At 36.1% G+C, this 22316-nt stretch overlaps 1 protein-coding gene across 21 annotated transcripts in view; it reads left to right on the top strand.

Moving 5' to 3' along the window:
* The window catches only part of LOC143040212 (uncharacterized), a 317769-nt gene that overhangs the window by 174118 nt on the left and 121335 nt on the right, over positions 1–22316 (top strand). For 2 of the 21 annotated variants that reach the window (XR_012967699.1, XR_012967701.1), the window contains one exon: positions 4800–4948. The exons of the other annotated variants lie outside the window; for them this stretch is intronic. The gene's annotated coding sequence lies outside the window, so the exon portion shown is untranslated. Of the gene's footprint in view, positions 1–4799; positions 4949–22316 lie in introns of those variants that run through there. 21 annotated transcript variants of the gene reach the window in all.

The following is a 22316-nucleotide window of genomic DNA, read 5'->3' as shown; positions in this document are numbered from 1 at the left end:
TCCTTATTTCTCCTCCATTTTGCTCACTCATCATGGTCATTTTCTTAGCACTTCCCACTGCAACTATCTTTCCCTCCCTATCCTCCTTCACATTTAGCAACTCCCTAAAATACTCTGCCCATCTTCCCCTTACTGCCTACCCTTCCATTATCATCTCTCCATCTGCACCTTTTACCTTTTCTTCTCTACTTGATTCGCCTCCTCTTCCTCTCTTAATTTCTTTCCAAAACATCTTTTTATTACTTTCAAAATTTTCTGTCATACTCTTACCCCATTTCACATCTGCTCTCCTTTTTGCCTCCTTTACCTTATGCTTTACTTCTCTTTTCTTTTCTTTGTACCTCTCATATGACTCGTCCTATTCTATAACTAATCTGTGAAAGCTCACTTCTTCTCTTCTTTCAAAATGTAAATTGGGAAAACTTTTTCAAAGAAGAGACATAAGTGGAAGAGAAATGGACAAGTTTGATGAAAATTTATAATGAAAGAGTGAATAAATATGTACCAAAACAGACACAGGAAAAGATGTACATTAAGTGCTGGTTCAACAGAAGATGCAGTGAGGCAAAAGATAAGAGAGATAAAGCTTGGAAAAGATGGAAAAAATATAAAAAACCTGGAAAATGGCAAATATATATCAACCATAGAAATGAATATGTAAAAATGTGCAGAGAGAAAAAAGAAACTACAATAAAGACATCATAGAAAAATGTAAAGATTAACCCCAACTATTCTACAGATATGTGAATGGTTAAACTTAAGAGTAAACAGGAAATGGTGAATCTATGCCACGAAAATATAGAATATATTGAAGATTTAGAAATGGCTGAATTCATGAACAAAAACTTCATGTCAGTTTTCCCTAGAGAAATAGTACAGCATTGGGATTTACCCAGTTGTAATATATGGGAAGGGAGCTATGCTCGTGGTGACCCATCTTTGTATCTCTCCGCATCAAGTTTTATCTTAAAATCTTGTATAGTGTTTGCACATACTGTTTCATTGTCTAATTTGTTCCATGTATCTATCGCTCTGTGTGGGAAGCTGTTCCTTTTCAAGTTTTTTCTATAACTCCTTTTTCAGGTTTTTTCCTTGTCCTCTTGTTTTACTGTTATCCCACACTAACAAGTCATTCCTGTCTAAAACTTCCATTCCTTTCATTATTCTGTAGATAGTCAGCAAATCTCCTCTTTCTCTTCTTTGTTCCAAAGTTGGTAGATTCAATTTGGACAGTCTTTGTTCATATGTTAGTTCGGCGAGAGTGGGTGCTAGTTTGGTTGGCGCTCTTTGTATTTATATATAATTAAAAATAAACTTCACTCAATTTGGAACTTTTGTCAGTTTTTGGCCGAGCCAACAGAATTGATCGAGGTACTATGTTTCCCGACATTTTGAAGAAAGGGCGTATAAGATATTGTCTTCGCATTCTTCTTCTTCTTCTTCTTCTTCTTCTTCTTCTTCCAAAGCGGTGACGTTAGTCACCACCGAAGGTCGCTTGTTCTTTCAAATTTCTTAATATTCTTTTTAGTACTGGGTGTCCAAAGTGATGCTGTGTACTCAAGTTTTGGTCTTATTAGTGTAGTTAGTATTTTCTTTATCATTTCTTCATCCATATAAGGAAATGGCACTTTGATTGACCTCAATAAATTGTAGGTTTCTCTGAACATTTTATTTATATGCTTATCTGGTTTCATGTCTTTCATAATAGAATTGAAGTATGATCACCCTCCATGAGCAGACGACAAACTGTTATTTCAAGAACTGTCTAGTTTCTGCAACCGGGATTTATTGATAATGGGTGATTTCAATTTTACTGACATTGATTGGATGACCCTTGAACATGGCCATATAGGTAGTCGCTTGTTTGATTTTCTTGGTGACAATTACTTAATTCAGCATGTAAAAGAGCCTACAAGATATGGAAACTTACTTGATCTTTTGATCACTAGCCGCGAAAGCATGGTAATTGATGTAGAAGTCAGTGAATCTGTTGCAAATAGTGATCACAACGTAGTTAGATTCAAACTCCTAAACAATTTTAGAATAGATACTTGTGTTTCTAAAATACCCGATTTCAGTAAAGCTCAGTTCATAGAACTACGTCAGGAGCTTCAGCTTACAGATTGGGAGGCAAAATTAAACGAAAGACCTGTAGATCAGATGTGGGAAATTTTTCAAAATACGCTCACTAAGATGATTCAAACTTACATTCCTTTTAAGGACAGACGTCCCCCAAATCAGGCTCGCCCAAAGTGGCTCGACAAAGAAACTGAAAAAAGTATTGCTAAAAAGAGACAGGCTTATAAGAAATATAAGTGCTCGGGTGCATCTAATGACTATGAAAGTTATGTATCAATACAGAGAAATTTAAAAAAGACAATAAGAAAAAGAAAACGACAATACGAAATGAACATCGCTGAGAAATCCAAAGAGAATCCCAAAGAATTCTATAGTTACATTAGAGATAAAAAGGTTGTTAGGAATCACATTGGTCCACTATTATCTGCTGACGGTCAACTTGAATATTCAAATGAAGGAATGTGTAATATCTTAAACAATTATTTTAGCTCGGTATTCGTAAACGAAACACCTCAAGGTGAATTCCAAACTGAAAGCTGTGAAAAGTCTAGGGTAAACTTACTCGGTACGGTAAATATAACAAAAGAAAAAATTAAAAGGTGTATAGACAAACTCAAAGTTAATAAAATACCAGGGCCTGACGGTTGGCATCCAAGAATCTTAAAGGAAATGAAAAATGAGATTGTTGTTCCATTAGAAATTATTTTCAAGAAATCCATCATATCCGGAGATGTCCCAAGAGAATATCTTGTAAAAGAGCCTACAAGATATGGAAACTTACTTGATCTTTTGATCACTAGCCGCGAAAGCATGGTAATTGATGTAGAAGTCAGTGAATCTGTTGCAAATAGTGATCACAACGTAGTTAGATTCAAACTCCTAAACAATTTTAGAATAGATACTTGTGTTTCTAAAATACCCGATTTCAGTAAAGCTCAGTTCATAGAACTACGTCAGGAGCTTCAGCTTACAGATTGGGAGGCAAAATTAAACGAAAGACCTGTAGATCAGATGTGGGAAATTAAAAGGTGTATAGACAAACTCAAAGTTAATAAAATACCAGGGCCTGACGGTTGGCATCCAAGAATCTTAAAGGAAATGAAAAATGAGATTGTTGTTCCATTAGAAATTATTTTCAAGAAATCCATCATATCCGGAGATGTCCCAAGAGAATATCTTGTAAAAGAGCCTACAAGATATGGAAACTTACTTGATCTTTTGATCACTAGCCGCGAAAGCATATTCAAAAAAGGTGACAAAAAGAAACCAAATAACTATAGGCCTATAAGTTTGACTTCAATCGTAGGAAAAATAATGGAAACTATCATCAGAGATGCTATCGAACATCATTTAGAAAGTAACCGTTTGATAAATGATAGCCAGTTATCTCGAACTATGACAAAAGAAACAATATAGATTTAATATATCTAGACTTTGCAAAAGCTTTTGATACCGTCCCACACGAAAGACTACTTACTAAATTAGCTTTGCATGGAATAAGTGGTAGCCTATTAGGTTGGACTAGTAGTTGGTTGAATGATCGAAAACAGAGAGTTGTTTTAAATGGAAAAACTTCTGGATGGAAAAGTGTTGCAAGTGGAGTTCCTCAGGGTTCCGTTCTTGGGCCACTTCTATTCATAGTATATATAAATGATATAGACCATGGACTAAAATCTACTGTTTCCAAATTTGCTGATGATACAAAACTGTGCGGAGTGGCAAATGATCACTCAAACCAATTAGATATTCAAGAAGATTTAGATAAATTACAGCAATGGTCTGAAAAGTGGCTAATGAAATTTAACACAAGTAAATGCAAGGTAATGCACATAGGTAAAAATAACAGTAAGTACGATTACAAGTTATTTGGAAATTCGTTAACAAAAGTGGATAGTGAAAAAGATCTCAGCGTAATTATCAGTAACGACCTCAAATCATCCAAGCAGTGTATTTCAGCCTCTGAGAAAGCAAATAAGATTCTGGGACTGATTGCGCGATCATTTGATTTCAAAAGTCCATCACTCATTAACAAGCTATATAAATCGTTAGTTCGTCCACATTTGGAATATGCTGTTTCCGTATGGTCACCGAATCTCATTAAAGACATTGACAGATTGGAAAGAGTACAACGGCGAGCCACAAAACTGATTCCAAATATCAAAAATAAATCATACGAAAATCGACTAAAACATATGAATCTGTTTTCCCTAAAAAAGCGTAGACTCAGAGGTGACTTGATACAGGTCTTTAATATTCTAAAGGGAATTGACAACATCAGAAGTGACCAAATTTTTACATTGAATGAGAATCAGACAAGAAACAATGGTCTTAAACTCTCCGGAAATAGATTCAATTTGGAAGTAGGTAGAAACAACTTTGCCAACCGTGTAGTTAATGAATGGAATAAACTTCCTGCACAGGTAGTGCAATGTAGTTCAGTTCGAAGCTTTAAGAATCATTTAGATAAATACCTAAGTAAGATGCTGTAATGATTATAATTTATCTTATATTATTTGTTTTTGTTTTGTTATCATTTGTCTGTCTGATTTTTATTTATTATTAGTTATATGTCAATTTATTATTATTTACTGTTTACCTGTTTGTTTATTATTTAACTATACCTATGCATTTATTTATGTATTTTATTTGTTATTTACATTATCATAGTTTTTATTTATTATTTTATTATTAATATGATTTTTTTTTTGCATCCGACCTAGATATGGATCAAAAGGTCTCCTGTCGGCATGCTCCGCCTTTGTAATCCTTTGTAAAAGAAATGATGGATCAACTAATGAACCTTGATGTCAGGAAATCACACGGCCCTAATGGAATTGCAAATTGGATACTAAAAAAATTAAAAAATTAATGGATGAAATATGTAATATTATAAGTTGCTCACTCAAAGAAGGAAAAATACCAAAGGACTTGAAAAATGCCAATAGTGTACCAATATATAAAGGAAGAAACAAAGGAGAACCAACAAATTACAGACCAGTTTCCCTTACAAGCACTGTAGCCAAAAATTGTGAGATAAAAAAAAACTTAAGAATAGATGGATAAAACACTTGGAAGAAAAAAATATAATAAACCTGAGACAATTTGGATTCAGACAGGTAAGATCATGTACCACAAACTTAATATGTTTCTACTCAAGATTAATATATATAATTAAAGAAAGGGATGGATGGGCTGATTGTGCTTTCCTAAACTTACAAAAACCCTTTGACAAAGTGCCACACAAAAAATTATTAAAAAAAAAACAAGCACCCGGCTTCGCCGGCACTGGCTTTGCCAGGGATGCTTGGCCTTCGCGCCATTGGGGCTACGCCCCCTGAGATACCCTCTGTCCCTGAATTTTCTTGTATTAATGAAGGTTTTACAAATAAAAGATAGATTTTTACAAATATTTTTATTTAACATCAAATACAAATTTTGTACATCATTATTGCTTCATTTTCTTTCTTGGAGGGCCATCATCTTTAATATCTGAGTCCTCTTCCGAGTCGTAGACGCTTCCATCACTGTCTTCGAATATTTTTCCGTCATCATCGCTGTCGTCACTCAAAGCCTTCAAAAACTCCTTCATCATCCTCTTCATGTTCTCCTTATTCCTTTTCTTTTCATTTTCAAATTCTTTTTTCTGCTCTTTCATTTCCTCTCTGATACTCTGGATCATTTTAATAAATTCTCCAGAATCACTGTTTTCTTCCCCATAATTGGACTCAGGAGGCATGATCATGTTGATGGCATCTATTTCGCTGATTTTGTAGGCGGACTTTGGTATTACAGTGATCGATTGATCAGGTTCTTCTTCTGCTATTTCGACTTCTGTTTCGTCGTTGTTAGACGTTTTCTTATATGTCTCTTCCACGATGTCTTCAAAATTACCTTTATAAAACCCTTCTCCAGAGAAAAGCTCTTTATACACGTAGTTGCGTGCAGGCTTCCTGACATAATCGTCTCCTTCCTTTTTATAGCCAGTGTAAACGAAGAGAGAATCATGGCTTGTAACCCGTGAACATGCAACATATAGCTGTCCATGAGCAAAACACTGGGCACTATCAAGCAATAAACCACAACGTTCAAATGTCTGCCCCTGGGATTTGTTTATCGTCATGGCGTAGCACAATCTCACTGGAAATTGTCTTCTCTTGAATATGACGGATGTATCTGTTGACTGTAATGTTACTCTGGGAAGTAAAACTTGTTTGCCTCTGTATGCACTTACCAAAATCTTCCTACTATTATATTCTTCTGTAAATTTGTTATAAGAATTCGTGTTCCGTTACATAATTTAGGTGGACAAATATTCTTAAGAACCATTATGACAGCGCCGACTTTCAGTTTAAGTTCATGAAGGGGAATAGATGGACTATTGAGGGCATTGTAAACTGACGTTTGAATATCCATTTCGTTATCCACGGAAGTGTCCTCACTAGAAACAACCTCATTTTCCTTCAATTTCTTGAAAACCATCTCGTTGATGTTGTCCACATCATCATTTGTAGGAGAGATTATTGCTCGTTTTTCAAAATATGAGACGTTCAGGAAATTTTCCTCGAAATCATCATATACGCGTTCTACTAATTCCTCTCTTTCTTTCACAACTACACCACATTCTAATATTTCTCCTTTTCCTAAATCCAGTAAATCTTCGGCGAACTTCTTGTTCCGAATGTCAGTTTTTGATAGCCTCACATTCTCTGTCAGTTCCAATTTACTCAATTCTTCCCAGAAATAGCTTGATTTAACACAATTCAATTCTTCACTTTTTCCTCCTCCCCTGACCACAGGAAGAATTTGTCTAAAATCTCCAGCACATACAAATACTATTCCTCCCATGAACTTGTCAACACCTAAAACGTCTCTTAGAGTAATATCGATGGCAGTCATTGTATTTTTGTTAGCCATTACAGCTTCATCCCAGACAATCAAAGAAGACAACTAAAAAAGACGTGCCATCTCAGTATTTCTCTTGACGCTGCATGCCCGTATTTCATTGTATTTCATTAACGGAATTTTGAACATGTTATGAGCGGTTCTTCCTCCATGTAAAACAGTAGCGGCTATACCCGAAGAAGCCACGGCTAATGCTATCTCTCCTCTTGAACGAACAGTATCCAATAGAATATTCAACAGAAAAGATTTTCCAGTTCCTCCCGGAGCACTAATAAAAAACCCTCTTTTTCCACGTTTCGATTTGTCTTCTACACATTTCATTATGGTATCGTAACAATGCTTCTGTTTTTCGTTCATCGTCACTTTTCGTTCCTCAACTTCTTGAGCCAGTACCGCTTTGTTGTATGATATCTCTCTTCTTACAACATTAGTTGACTTTTCTCTGTTTCTTGAAGAAGGAAGACCGTATTGTTCGATTTTTCCTCCTCCACAATTGAAGACCTTTTCTTGAATATCGTCAAGAGCATCGAGGTAAATTTCGTCATTATACTCTTCTAATCCCCTCAAATGTAGAAAATCACTTGCAAAAAGGTCTTTTGTCTCCTCCCATATGCTTCTTTGATCTTCCAGATCAGAGAATACCAACATACTCGCATATGTTGACCTTAGTTGTTCTCTGTTATTAGTATGGTTTATGATTTCCATTATAGTTTTCTTCCACATTTCTTCGTCATTGAGTAATCCCATGGCTTTTACAGCTTCTCTATATGTTTCGTACTTGACTCCCTCAACTGTTCTGAGGTCCTCTTTTATGCGAAAGCAACATACGCAAATAAAAGAGTTCAACTGTTTTTGTGGTTACTGCTCGTACTCTTCCAAGGGCCGCAGTTTTCGTCTTTCTCTCAATCCACTTAGCTGCTAATTTGTCGTATATGAAGAAATTGGGGATTTTGTGATACAAAAGTGAAGCAGCGAACTCGTTCTTTTGACACAATTTGAAGAAAGATGTGAGTTGTATATCCTTTAAGGTTTTCCTTAACAGTGTCTCTTCATCGTGGTCTGCATTGAAAAATACTTCATTTTCCCCCTCCAGGTGCAAATCAAGGGTAGTAACAGGGGGAAAGCTCTTATGGATAGGATACTTGAATATCTTCCATGTTGCCTCGTTAGCGTTTACAAAACGTGCATCTTGATAATTTCTTACCTCATTTACTATTTCTTTATCCTTTTCAGTCTTGGTGTACAGTATGCGATCACAGCCCTTGTTAACGTACTTTGTTACATAGGCTATGGTTTTTATGGAATTTGAACATTCGACATTTATATGAGCATTATATTTGAGGCATAGATATGGGCTATAAGGTACCACCCAAAAATTATCCACTGTCACGTTTTTACCCTTAATTTTCTTCTCAAATGTATGTCCGCCTTCTCCTTTTTCTCTTCTTTTGTAAAGTGGGTAGCCATTATTTCCGAAAAATAGAGTATCTCTACACTTTTACGGGAACCCTTTTCCATACAAATTTTTGCCGTCCGAGGAAGATTTCCCTTGACAACAAAGTTGGGAATCATCAAAACCCTTGCAAGGTCCATGTATCATACACTTTGTCACAATATCATGTAATCTAGGGTGAGTTTCCTTGTCTGGTATTTCTGCAGATATTATTTTGCTAACAAAATTGGCATTAACATTATGTCTCATCCATAACAAAATATGGACATGTGGGAGCCCTCTTTTTTGCTACTCGACACTGTAAAGATAGGCTTTAACTTTTCCAAATATACAATTAACGGTGAAATCATCAAGAAGACTATACACTTTCATCTTGAACAGTCTACTCACTAAATCTGGCCTGTCTGCTTTACATCCAGAAGCAGCATTTCCTCCTGTCTGACTAGTCGCTTCTTCCAGTTCTTCCCATGCTGGGTTCATAGTGAACGTTATGAAAAAGTCAGGAGATCCATAATTTGTTAAAAATGCGAGGGCATCTTGTTGTCTTTGCTTCATATATCTTGGTCCTCCAACATATGAAGGAGGTATAATTATACGTTGACCTCTATCTTTTCCATTTTCTCCTCTCAGAATATCTGACCTTTCCTTTCTTATTTCATTTTGGTTTCTATATGAAATCAAGTCTCATGGTCTCCACTTTCACATAATTATCCACAACAGATTGTTGGAATAAACGACGACATTTCGTAATGTAGTTGAACACCCCTTCTCGTTCCATGTACATGGAGGAGTAAAATGCAGCGGGCATAAATTTGTTGTATTTTCGAACTTTGTCTCCTTTTTGTAAAAGCTTCAAAGTATAAGAATATCCCATATTTCCATGAGGAATTAAAAGAGGGTATTGGAATGGATCATAGAAGAAATTCGAGTGTTCTAGGATCCTTGTAACATAATTAGACCCGGGTTTAGGAGACGTTATAATAACCCGAAGAGGATCATTACTGGGTTCTAAATTCACTATACCTTCGACAGCTGCAGAAGATGGAAGGTGATACACACCTTTATGTTCACGCGTTTGCACACCTTCTGCTGCTTTAAGTGTTAAGGTCATCTCTGGTATTTTTTCATGTTTTTCGATGTGAAGCCGAACTAATTCTTTTGAATTTTCGACCTCCTTTAACATAGACGAAAGACACGAATTATTTTCAGCAAAGTATTCAAAAAGCATCTTGATTATTTTTTCACTTCGTATTCCTTTTCTACTATGGAACATCGTTTTTTTGTGGCTATTTTCCCTTCTGACTTTAAATTTTTCATTTTATCTGTTCTAAGTTTAATTTGCTGGTCTCGATCATGGTTGAAAATAGAGGTCCAAGAAACTGTCACCTTTGCTCTTCCAGAAATCCTTTTTTTCTACTTCCTTGCCAAAAAATCCACAGCTTCCCGAAGCCTGATGGTTTAGAGGTCCTTCTTGAAATCTTCCAGGATTCAAATATCCTAACCTGTGGTAAATTCTTCCTTGAACCTTGAAACATATGGATTTCTCTAAAGCATTTTCTAACTTGCGAGGTGTTGAGAAAGAGGTAAAACAGAACAAATTGTTGAATCCTACTAAATCTCCAAGAAAACGATCAGAAAATTCAGAAGTTCCGTCGTATAGGCTTTTAACAGTCTTGTCTTTGATTTCTGATGGAATAACAGCCGCGACTTGCCCATTATTACAACAAACTGTCCTGGGCTCTTTTTTCCACATCAAGGCTTGGCAGTATTTACATTTGAAGTCTCCTAGCTTGCCGAGATTTTGAGGTTCAACTTTATTTTCATCAGTTATCACTCCTTTTTGTTTGTCTATGGAAAATATGTCGATTGACAGTTTTTCACGTCTCTTCCATATCTTGTTTTCTTTCTGCTCTATCTTCTAGCATTTTCTTTTGCTCTTCTTGTAGTTCAGGGAATAACAAAGAACCCATATTTCTTTTCAGATTTCTCAAATCATTCTTTTTTTTTTAGTTTTTCTTTCGCCAGCTTGCGTTTTTCCATTCTTAGACGTAGTCTCTCGTCTTTTCTTTCTTCTTCGAGACGTTTCTTCTCTAATTTTTTACGGTGTTTCTCCTCTTTCAATTGTTGCTCAAGTCTTTTTTTCTCCAACCGTTTAACACGCCTCTCATCCCTTCCCTTTTTAAGTTCCATCAGTTTTTGCTTTCTATCCAGCTTTTCTTGCTTTTTCCGTTCCTCTTCCTCAGCGGCTTTCCGCTTTTCTTCTTCAATCTTTTCTTGGAGCCTCTTTTTTTCAGCCTCTTCTTTGACTTTCTTTATAGCGTACTTGTTCTTCTTCTCTTGACGCTTGTAGCTCTTTAAAATTGAGTTGATGTAGTGCATTTGGTCATTTCTGTGATCACCCCTGCCTCCATGTTTTATGAAACTCTTGTAGGCCGCGAAATAGTGCTTGGAAAAACCATCGAACTTACTCTTTTCAACGTCTCCGTTAAACAATTGTAAATCGTAAACATTTCATCTGAATATGAAAAGTCTTCATTTTCACGTATGGTGACATTAAACTGAAGAACTTTTAAATGGAACTCCTTTAAAGACTCTATCACAGAAAAGCTTTTGGTTTTTCCGTAAAGACCTGGAAAGGTTCTAGCGTGTTCTGCTCGAAGCTGTCCAAGAAGCTCAGAGTTGTTTTTGGTGTCTTTTGTATCTTTTTTGAGCACGTCACCCATTTCCAGAAGTGTCAATAACGTTTCATCCTAGAAGAAACTTCCTCAGACATTTTGGAAAAGTAATGAAAGGGTGTGTGTTAAAATGAAAAAGGCTTACTGGCTCTGGCTTGAGAAGCGTTACAAAATCACCACGTCAACACAGGGCGCGAGGCGTTTTGCAAAACCACCCAAAAGTCAGAGAACCCATCCAATTAATTTTTTAGTAGTACTAAGAAAACTGAAAAACATAGGAGGAATACAAGGTAAATTACTAAACTAGATGGAGGATTTCTTGCATGGCAGAAAAATGAGGGTAGTGCTAAGAGAAAAGAGTTCAGCGAAGGAGGTGATTAGTGAAATTCCACAAGGATTTGATATTGGCTCCAGTAATGTTTGCTATTTATGTGAATGTCATGGATGAAGATGTGGATTGTTACATAAGCTTTGCAAATGATGCTGAATTGCTGAGGAAAGTGAATACTGAAAGATTGTGAATCACTACAGAGAGACCTAAACAAGGATTGGAAATGGAGCCAAAAGTAGGAAGTAGACTTCAACATAATGTAGCATAATGGAGTTTGGAAAATAAATATCAGGACAATGTAAAATTGGAACAAAAGAAGTAAAAGTAGGATCAGAAAAAGACCTGAAAATAATTATCTCTAATGACATGTCCCTGATAAACAGATAAATAAAATTGTTGGAGAATCTTACTAATTGTTTAAATCAATAAAGGTGGTTTTTACCTAATTAGACAAAAAAATTGTTAAAAATAATACTAGTCACACTAATAAGGTCTAGAGTATGTTGTGACACTATGGTCACCCAATGCCAAAAAGAATATAAAGAAAATTGAAGGAATTCAGAGAGCAGCCACAAAAATGGCCCCAACACTTTCAAAACTGTCAAATGAGGAGAAACTGGCTGGCTAAATTTAAATGACCAACTTTGGAACAAAGAAGAGAGAGGTGACCTACTGACTATTTACAGAATCATGAAAGGCACAGAAGTTACTGAACACTTTCCAACCAATTGTAATGCGTCTTTTTATTTTATTATCATGATCTTTCGTCACTTTCACTATCTGGCCTAAATAATTATACTCTTCAACTTCTTCAAGAATCTCATCATCGATTATAATCTCTTTACTTTGAACTTTCATGTTAAACATTACTTTGGTTTTACTATTATTCATTTTTAAGCCTACTTTGAGACTTTCCTTGTTCAGATCACTCAGCATATCTTGCAAGTCTTCTGCTTTTTCTGAAATAAGAATAATGTCATCTGCAAATCTTAGGTGGTTCAAATATTCGCTATTAATCTTCAAACCTTTCTCTTCCCAACTCAACCTTCTGAAAATCTCTTCCAAACAAGCTGTAAATAATTTGGGTGAAATTGTGTTGCCTTGCCATACTCCTTTCTTGATCTTGATCTTTTTCATATCTTTATGTAGTCGAATTATAGCGGTACCTTTTGCATAAATCTTTTCAAAAACTCTTACGATCTGTTCGTTGGTTCCCTGATTGCATAACGAGTTTAATACTGCTATTTGTTGTACCGAGTTGAAGGTTTTCTCGTAATCTACAAAAGCTAAACATAGAGGTATATTGTATTATGTCATTTTCTCGATTAGTTGGTTTATCGCCTGCAAATGGTGTAGAGTTGAATATCTGCTCCTAAAGCCTGCCTGTTCTCTCGGTTGAATTCCATCTAAAACTTGGCCTGGTCTATTTGTAAGGATTTTGGAGAATATACAGGTAGTCGTCAACTTACGACCTATGCGACTTACGACTGATCGACTTTATGACCACGATATAGTGCAATAATATTTAACATTTAATAGAGTAATAGAATTGCAATGTTATGCCTGGCAGTGCAGTACAATTACTTTGCACGCCGCAAGACGCGAGTACGATAGTTTTGGCAGGTTACCAGCAGCGTCAGCTTCCCTCTCATTCAGGAGCATGTGGTATTTCTGACTTCATTCATGACAAGGATTATATCTTTAAATTTTTTGTGCTTCAAACCCCCATGAAGATGTCTTAAAGAAAATTATCTTACGTTATTTCCAAGCCTGCCAAGAAACAAAGAAAGGTTATTGATCTTGACACAAAAATGAAAGTGATAAAACATTATGAAGGAGGAAAAAAATTAATGTGATAGCACGTGAACTTCAGTTATCACATTCTACAGTGTCGATAATTTTAAAAGACAAAGAGAGGATCTCAATTTTGCCTTGGATTTTATATTCTAATATGTTTTGCAATTAACAAAATGTAACAGTAAAATTTTTGTATGCCTAGTCTGTTGTCGATAACAATATGTTCGGTACAGAATTTTGTATTTTTATGTTTTGCAATATTTTCGGTACAGTACGTAAACGAAAAGAATGTTTTGAAATATTTTTTTCCTAATTTTGCCTTGTATTATGTATTTTTATGTTTTACAATTAATAAAATGTAACAGTAAACTTTGTTTAAGCCTAGTCTGTTGTCGATAACAATATTTTCGGTACAGTACGTAAACGAAAAGAATGTGTTTTGAATTTTTTTTTTCCTAATTTTGCCTTGCATTTAGTATTTTTAATGTTTTGCAATTAATAAGATGTAAATTATACAGTACAATGATTTTAATTTAACCAACAAAAAAGTATTTGTAGGTCAAAGATGACAGGACTTTATTCAGTATGCGTAGGCCTAGGCTACATTTCCTAACGACAATTATGAAAAGAATAATGAATATTAACGTAGCTCAAAGATGATAAGATTTTATTCAGTATGCATACGTTTCCTAAAGAAAGTCTGATGATAGAATAATAAAACTGTTAAAAAATACAGTATTAAATATCATAGGTCAAAGATGATACGATTTTATTCAGTATGCTACGTTTCTCAAAGAAAATCAGATAAAATTATAAAAAAGGTTTAAAAAATACTATACAACATAGTTCAAAGATGCTAAGATTATTTCAGTATGCTAAATATGATATAGAATATACATGTATAAACTAACAAAAATAATATTTAAAGGGTAATATATACTGTATATATATTAAGTCCGACTTGCGTCCAGATCGACTTACGACCTGTCTGTCGGAACCGAACTCGGTCGTAAGTTGACGACTACCTGTATACATTTGATAGTAAGCTAATCTGTCTATAGTTACTAAGGTCCTTCTGGTTTCCTTTTTTATGAAGCAAAATCACTATAGCATTACACCATGCTTCAGGAACGCTTTCTTGACGTAAGCACTGGGTGTACAACTGAGCTAACTTAATATGAACTTCTTTCCCTGCTTCTTTCAACAGATCTATTGATATACCATCTTCCCCAGGTTCTTTTCCTCGTTTCATAGTTTTTAGAGCAAATTCTACTTCTTCCTTTGTAATCTCTGGTACACTACTATTGTCAACAGATGAACTTACTGACTCAACTACAGTCTTCAAGGAGCTCTTGATAAAATTCTTCTACTCTTTAAGGCATTTGACAAAGTACTGCACAAAAAATTAACAGGAAAATAAGAATCAATAGGTGGCATTGCAGGTAATCTATTAAAATGGGTAGAAGACTTCCTGACTGGGAGAAAAATGAGGGTAGTAATTAGAGACAAATATTCGAAATGGGAAGAAATGATAAGTGGTGTTCGTCAAGGGTCAGTACTGGCTCCAATCATGTTTGCCATATACATAAACAACATGGACGAAGGAGTTGAATGTTATATGAATTTCTTCGCAGGTGAGGCAAAAATATTAAAGTATCAACAAATGAGGACTGTGACTCATTACAATCAGACCTGGACACAATCTGGAAATGGACTCAAAAGTGGGAGGTGAACTTTAATATCAAGAAGTGTAGCATAATAGAGTTTGGTAAAAGCAAAAACAGAATTTCAAATAATTACAAAATCGGTGAAAATGAAATAAAAAAAAGTGCACACAGAAAGGGACCTTGGAGTGATGATCAGCAATGACATGACATCGGACAGACATATAAACAAAATAGTAGGTGAAACATACAACCTCCTAAGCTCATTGAAAGTGGCATTTGAATACTTGGATGAAGAAATGATGAAAGAAATATTAGTCATATTGATTAGACCACTATGGACACAATGGACACCCAGTTCTAAAAAGAATATAAGGAAACTAGAAAGAATACAGAGAGCAACAACAAAGTTTGCACCAGGTCTTTCCATATTAACATACAAACAAAGATTATCAAAGCTAGAACTACCAACACTAGGGCAAAGAAGAGAAAGAGGTGATCTACTGACTATATATAGAATCATGAAAGGAATGGAAATCCTTGACACAAAAGATTGACTAAAAAATGACAATGGAAAAACAAGAGGTCATGAAAAGAAACTCAAAAAGGACAACTATAGAAGAGATAGGAAAAAGAATAGCTTCCCACACAGAATGCATATATGGAATAACTTAGATGAAAAAACAGTGTGTGCAAATACTATTCACGATTTTAAGAATAAATTTGATGCTGATAGATACAAAGACAGGTCACCACGAGCATAGCTCCCTTCCCGTATGATATAACTAGGTAAATACACAAAAAAAAAAAAAAAAAAAAAAGGCTGGAAACCATAGTAAGGATATAAGGTTCACTTCTGAAATGGATGGAGGACTTTTTGGATGGAAGGAAAATGAAAGTAGTGCTCAGAAATAAGAGTTCTACTTGGAAAGAGGTGATTAGTGGAGTTCCACAAGGATCAGTAGTGGCACCAATAATGTTTGTTATTTATGTGAATGACATGGATGAGGGTGTGGAATGTTATATGAGCTTCTTTGCAGAAGTCTCAAAACTCTTGAAGACAGTGAGTACATTAAGAAATGTAGCATAATGGAATTTGGAAAAAATAAAGGGATATCAGGACAACATGAAATTGGTGCAAAGGAAGTAAAGAAAGTGGGACCTGAAAAAGACCTGGGAGTAATCATCATAAAGAGTATGTCCCCTGACAAACAGATAAACAAAATTGTTGGTGAAACCAATCACTTGCTTAGATCAGTAATATTGGCTTTTACTTACTTGGATGAGGAAAATACTAGTCACACTGATAAGGCCAAAACTGGAGTGTGCAGCAACACTATGGTCACCCAATACTAAAAAGAATATAAGGAAAATTTAAAGAATCCAAAGAGCAACTATGAAGTTGGCCTCAACACTATCAAAACTGTCAAAACTAGAATTGCCAACTCTGGAACAAAGAAGAGAAAGAGGTGACTTGTTGAGTATCTGTAGAATTATGAGAGGTATAGAAGTCCTTGATAGAGAAGACTTACTAAATTGGGATAAGAGGAACACAAGAGGGCATAGAAGGAAGCTCAAAAAGGACAGTTATAGGAGAGACCTGAAAAAGAACAGCTTTCCACACAGATTGGTGGATGTATGGAACATACTAGACAAAACAATAATGTGTGCAAAAACAGTATATGGATTTAAGAGCAAATTAGACATGACGAGATAGAGAGACAGACACTGTGAATGTAGCTATCTTTCCTAGGTAAATAAATACACACTGTCGGCAACTTGACGCAATGTGACATGATGCTCCTCGAATAGGCAAAGCCAGTGTGAAATGATTGCTAATTGAGTGAGCAGTGGGAAGAGGCACTATTTCATAGTCACAATAGGGAATAAATATGGCTGGTTCTAACTTCAGGATAGAGTCAAGGAGGAAAACTAGTGAATTTGGTCATGACGCAATGATTGTGACACAAATCTAGATTAAAATAATTTGCAACATGTATCGACAGAAGGAAAACAAAGTTTATTCAGGGTCACAGTAAAGCCAAAATGTTGCTGACTTCAACTTTTGAAGAGAGAAAGGGAAGGAAAATAGTGGCCTTTGTCTCCAAAGTTGCTCATGATAGAAAACACAAGATCAAATTTAATTTCTAGTTTGTTTACATCACAAACTGTTGTCTTTCATTGCTATATCTACACTAATAATGAATGATTTTGAAGGTAAGTCCATTAGAAAAACTAATCAATATAGTACAGAATATAAATTTGAAAAAGAAGGTAAGTTGCAAGTTGGGTACTCTGCCATGTAAGTGAAATTCTTACAGAGTTGGAAAGATTTAGAGACTTAATTTCCTCACATGAAGCTAGATTATACAACCTAAAGAATAAACTTGCACAGGAAAAGGATACAAACCAGGCTTAAAAAATAGAGATTGATAAATTGAGAAGGGAGAATTAAACTTTGATAAATGAGAGAAAAAATCTAAACACCATGGAGGTAAAAGAAGATAGGCCAACAATAAATGAGGATAGGAGAAATAGAGTGTTTTTTAAAGAGATCATGGAGCAACAGGAAAGAGATAGCCTCTCAGAAATGTTGTAAACCAGTCTAGATGCATCTTACACTTTGGATGCCAAGAAGAATCCAACACCTAATGGAAGTTCCATCAATAAAAAGAAATGCAAGTGATTAAGGATACATCAACAACTCAAGGGGAGGACATGGATGTAACAGACCTGAAAACCTTACCGCAAATTGAAATTACCATATACCAAACCCATTATAACATGTAATAATAGGATATGTGTTCCAGCACGTCGAAAGTCACCCCTACAGGCATGAAAATACATTAAAATAGTCACATAAGAAAATGTAAAGTACTGCGCAAAAAAAATAAACAGAAATTGTTTTTATTTACCTTTCACTTGCCACGTATTCTATCAGGTGATGTCCCTCCCGAGGCTAAGGGACAGTAGGGATCTCAACCCTTACTCATCTTTTGCTGAGTGGGCAGACGAAGATGAGGGTGAGGCAGGAGGCTGAAAACCCTCAAACACTTCATTGTCTGCACTGTCGGAAGCAGATATGGAAGGGCCGGCTGTAGCAGGGTTGGCATGTTTGACTGGTTTGAAGATATGGAGGAATGACCAGCTGTAGAACCGTTGGCAGTGGATGTGGAAGGGCCAGCTCTAGCAGGGTCGGCAGGTGTGACAGGGACGGCAGGTCTGACTGGCTCGAAGGATGAGAAGATGGAGGACTCTTTGGCATTTCTTCTTTTTTCATCATAGATTTCTTGATAAATTTTGACACTTTTCTCTATGTCATGAGCCACTTTGCTACTCCTGGTAGGATTTGGATCACATTCCTTCAGGGTTTCCAGAGCTTTTTCGATACTTCTGATACATTCTCTAAGAGTTTTGATGTCCAGGCCACACACAGGTTCTTCTTCATTTCCCTCTTTTTCTGCCTCCTGTAATGCCTTGTCTAGCTCTGTAAGTTCATCATTTGTGAGTGGTTTACCATGGTTTTCCAAAAGATCTTGAACATCATCATTATCTACTCCATCGAAGCCAGCGTTATGGCACAGCTTTACGATGTCATCTATGATCGCACTGATGTTGTCTTCAGCGAAGCCTGGGAAGTTATGCACACATTCTGGCCATACTTCTTCCATGCCAAGTTCATGGTAGAGTTCTTCACTTCGTCTCAAGATGACTTGATATTGTCTAAGGCATGCTTAATGTTATAAGACTCCCACCATTCTCTGATAGTGGGCTTGCCAGGCCCATCTGTGCCCTTTATCAGTTGCTGCATGGTTCGCTGCTGGTAATAAGCTTTGAATGTCTTGATGACTATTTAATCCATCGGTTGGATCAGAGCTGTGGTGTTTGGGGGGAGGAACATTACCTCCATATTATCAGCCCAGTCTTCCATAGCCCTAGGGTGGCTGGAAGCATTGTCAACTATCAGTAAGAATCAGTTGGCAATGTTGTTAGCTGATGCATACTCCTTAAGAGTTGGAGACAGATATGATGTAAAATAGTCGTGGTGAAATGCAGTGGTCAGCCATGCCTTCGGATTTGATTTCCATACCACAGGTAAGTATTGCTTCAGTAACCCCTTGAGTGCTCTCGGGTTTTCTGAGTGGTATATGAGGAGTGGCTTTAGCTTCAAATCCCCTTCTGCATTGCCTCCAAGTAACAGGGTTAAGCAGTCCTTAGAGGCTTTAAACCCCTTTGCACTTTTTTCTTCCTTGTCAATATAGGTCTTACTGGTCATCCTCTTCCAGTAAAGTCCTGTTTCATCATAATTTATAACTTGTTTCTTGCTGTACCCTTTCTCTTCAATGCACTTTTCTAATTCTGGCTTGAATTTGTCTGCAGCCTCTTTGTCGGCACTAGCAGCCTCACCTGTGACCTTGATATTATGGAGAGCTGAATGTCGCCTGAATTTATCAAACCACCCTTTGCTTGCTTTAAATTCAAAGTCTTCCATTCCCATTTCTGCCTTCAGTCTCTCAATAATGGACAATGCTTTCTGACAGATTAAATTCAAAGACAGAGCCATATTTTGACAATTTTGGTCATCGATCCACAATTTGAGCAACCTTTCCATCTTATCCATTATTGGCTCACAGTGTTTTGTTAGCAACTTACTCTGCAGATGCATTGCATTCTCCCCAGCTTTTTTATAGCCTCACAATTCTTCAACACTGTCCAGACTGTCGACTGGGCTAGGCCCAAGTTTCAACTTATGGCAGACATACCTTCTCCCTGCTCTTTCCTCTTCAAAATATCTAATTTTGCCTCCAATGTCAGACTGCTCCTCTTTCGCTTTGCCTTTTCAACTCCAGCAGTGTCTGCAGAACGTTTTGTGGCCATTATGGGTGTGTCACTGTGCGTCATGATAATAATATCACCACCATAAGGATTTAACTTGTGTTCAAAGGGAAATGTGGGAAGAGACTGATTGTTGTGGTGTCCGCACAGCATGGTGACGCTACAGTACGGTGTAAACAAAACACGAGCGGATATCGTATCTGTGATTTTTTCCTACCATAGATAGAATCTAGTGTAGTAATTACCAAATATCATTACTGAATTTACTGGATAAAAAATTACCGTATAAGGACTCACTATATATATATATATATATATATATATATATATATATATACATACATACACATATATATATTCATCAATCAGAAGCTGAGGAAATGGTTTCTAAGAGAACAAGGCAGTATTGCAAAGTAAGAAATACAAGGAAACTTACAATAGTATATGCTAATGTTGATGAGTTACTATTAACTAGGTTGGAAATAAATGACTACTTACTTAACCACTATGGTATGATGATGCCTATATAGGTGTCATGAGGCGCAAGTGGGTACATGAGGATACCGGCATCTGCGTCTTGATTATATATATATTTTTGTAGTTGTACATGAGTTACCCCAGATTCTGTGAACTGGTTTGATCACATTTTCTGTGTTTATTATTACTCAGAGTAAAAGAGAATGAGTAATACAGCAGTGACTTTATATTTTATAATATGAGTAGTGTGATGCATTGTTCATATGGCAGCCGATGCTGTGCACAAGAATTTGACTTGATATATTTTGTCCAGTTGAAACTAAACTGCCAAAAAATGTTGATATATAGTCTGAGAACAATAGATACATCTCCTGGAGAAGAGAGAGAAGATAAAAAGGGTGTACGAGTAGTATTAGCAGAGAGAAGTGACAATAAGGTGGAAGAAGTAAATCCGAGTAAAGGCAGGGTTGAAACAATTCACTCAAAGATTAGTACTAAAGATCACAATAAGAGAGACTTCATGGTGGCATATGTTCTCCCCAAGACAAGTGCTTGGGATGAAACTGAACATCAAGATATACAAAAAAATACAACTCTTTTCTTAAAGAAAAATATTGAATAAAGTAATGATATAGTCCTTATTAGAGATTTTAATTGTGGTGACAACTGGGAGGAATGGTAAGCAAATGGCAAAAAAGATTTGTGAAGAAATACATTGTTGACTATAGCAATGGAGAACAGAATGATCCAGTGGGTAAAGGAAGTGACCCAGGTAAAAAGAGATGACACTCCCACAAGATTAGATCTGTTACTAACGAATGAGCCAGACATTAGTTCCTTGAACTACCTTTGCCCAATAGGAAAAAATAACAATGTTACAATTGAATTTCAGGTGGAGGATGAGGAAACAGAACCAAGGAATGAATCACAGATGCAATGGAAACTCAATTTTAGGAAAGCAGATTACTTAGGATTGAGATATAATTCTTTGAATAAACAGTGATGAATTCATGAATACCACAGGAATAAGGAGGAAATGGAAAATCTTTTTTGACATTTACTAAAAAAGGGAAGAAGCAAAAACAGCATTGGTTTAACAAAACATGTTATATTGCAAAAAAGGACAAGGATGTGGATTGGGTAATTGGAAAAAGGAAAGAAGTAATAAATCAAAATAAGCTGACAAACAAGCTAGGAATGACTGTATAAGAATTTGCAGGAAGATTTTTTTTTTTTTTTTTTTTTAAAAGAGGTGTGATAGAAAACTGCAAAGATGAGCCAAAACTGTTTTATAGGTTCATAAATGGTAAATTGAGACACAGGGAAGAAATCACCAAGTTGATAGTAGATTGTGAGGTCTTTGAAGAGGCCTCAGCTCAGGCAGAAATAATGAATGAAGGTTTCCAATTGGTATTCACAAAAGAGCACAACTTTTTGGAGGAGAAAAGTGAGGGGAGCAAAAAATCAGGCTTAGAAGATGTATAGAAGTGAGGGAAGTGCTCAATCTCTTGGGATCATTGATTGGATGTGACAAAAGCCTTAGGACCTGATGGGATCTCAAACTGGATACATAAAGAATGTAGGGAACATCTAACAGACAAGATACACAGTCTTATTACATGTTCATGGAATGAAGGCATTGTGCCACTTGATTGGAAAAGGGCAAAGGTTATGCCAATTCACAAAGGTAGAAACAAGGAAACATTACTAAATTATAGGACAGTATCACTAACCAGCACAATAGTGAAATTATGTGAAAGATTGATGGACTAAATATCTTGAAAAGATGTACATTCTGACAGTCAGTTTGCCTTCAGATCTGGAAGGTCATGTTGAACTTTTTAAGTTTTTACTTGTGAGTGATTGATGTGCTGCAAGAGAGGGGTGGGTGGAATGCATGTACCTGGACCTAGAGAAAGCATTTGATAAAGTACCTCACAGTCAACTTATGTGGAAATTGGAGCATGTTGGAGAACTGAGGTGCAAACTATTAGAATGGATGAAAGACTTTTTGAAGGAAAGATACATGAGGACATTAGTAAAGGACAAGATGTCAAGCTGGAGAGCAGTAATGAGCAAAGTACCACAATGTTCAATGCTTG

This window comes from Oratosquilla oratoria, chromosome 28, assembly GCF_046742065.1.
Source record: "Oratosquilla oratoria isolate Oo_2021 chromosome 28, ASM4674206v1, whole genome shotgun sequence".
Taxonomy (NCBI): Eukaryota; Metazoa; Arthropoda; class Malacostraca; order Stomatopoda; family Squillidae; genus Oratosquilla; species Oratosquilla oratoria.
The sequence above is the reverse complement of the archived record's forward strand: the minus strand, read 5'-3'. Positions and strand labels throughout refer to the sequence as shown.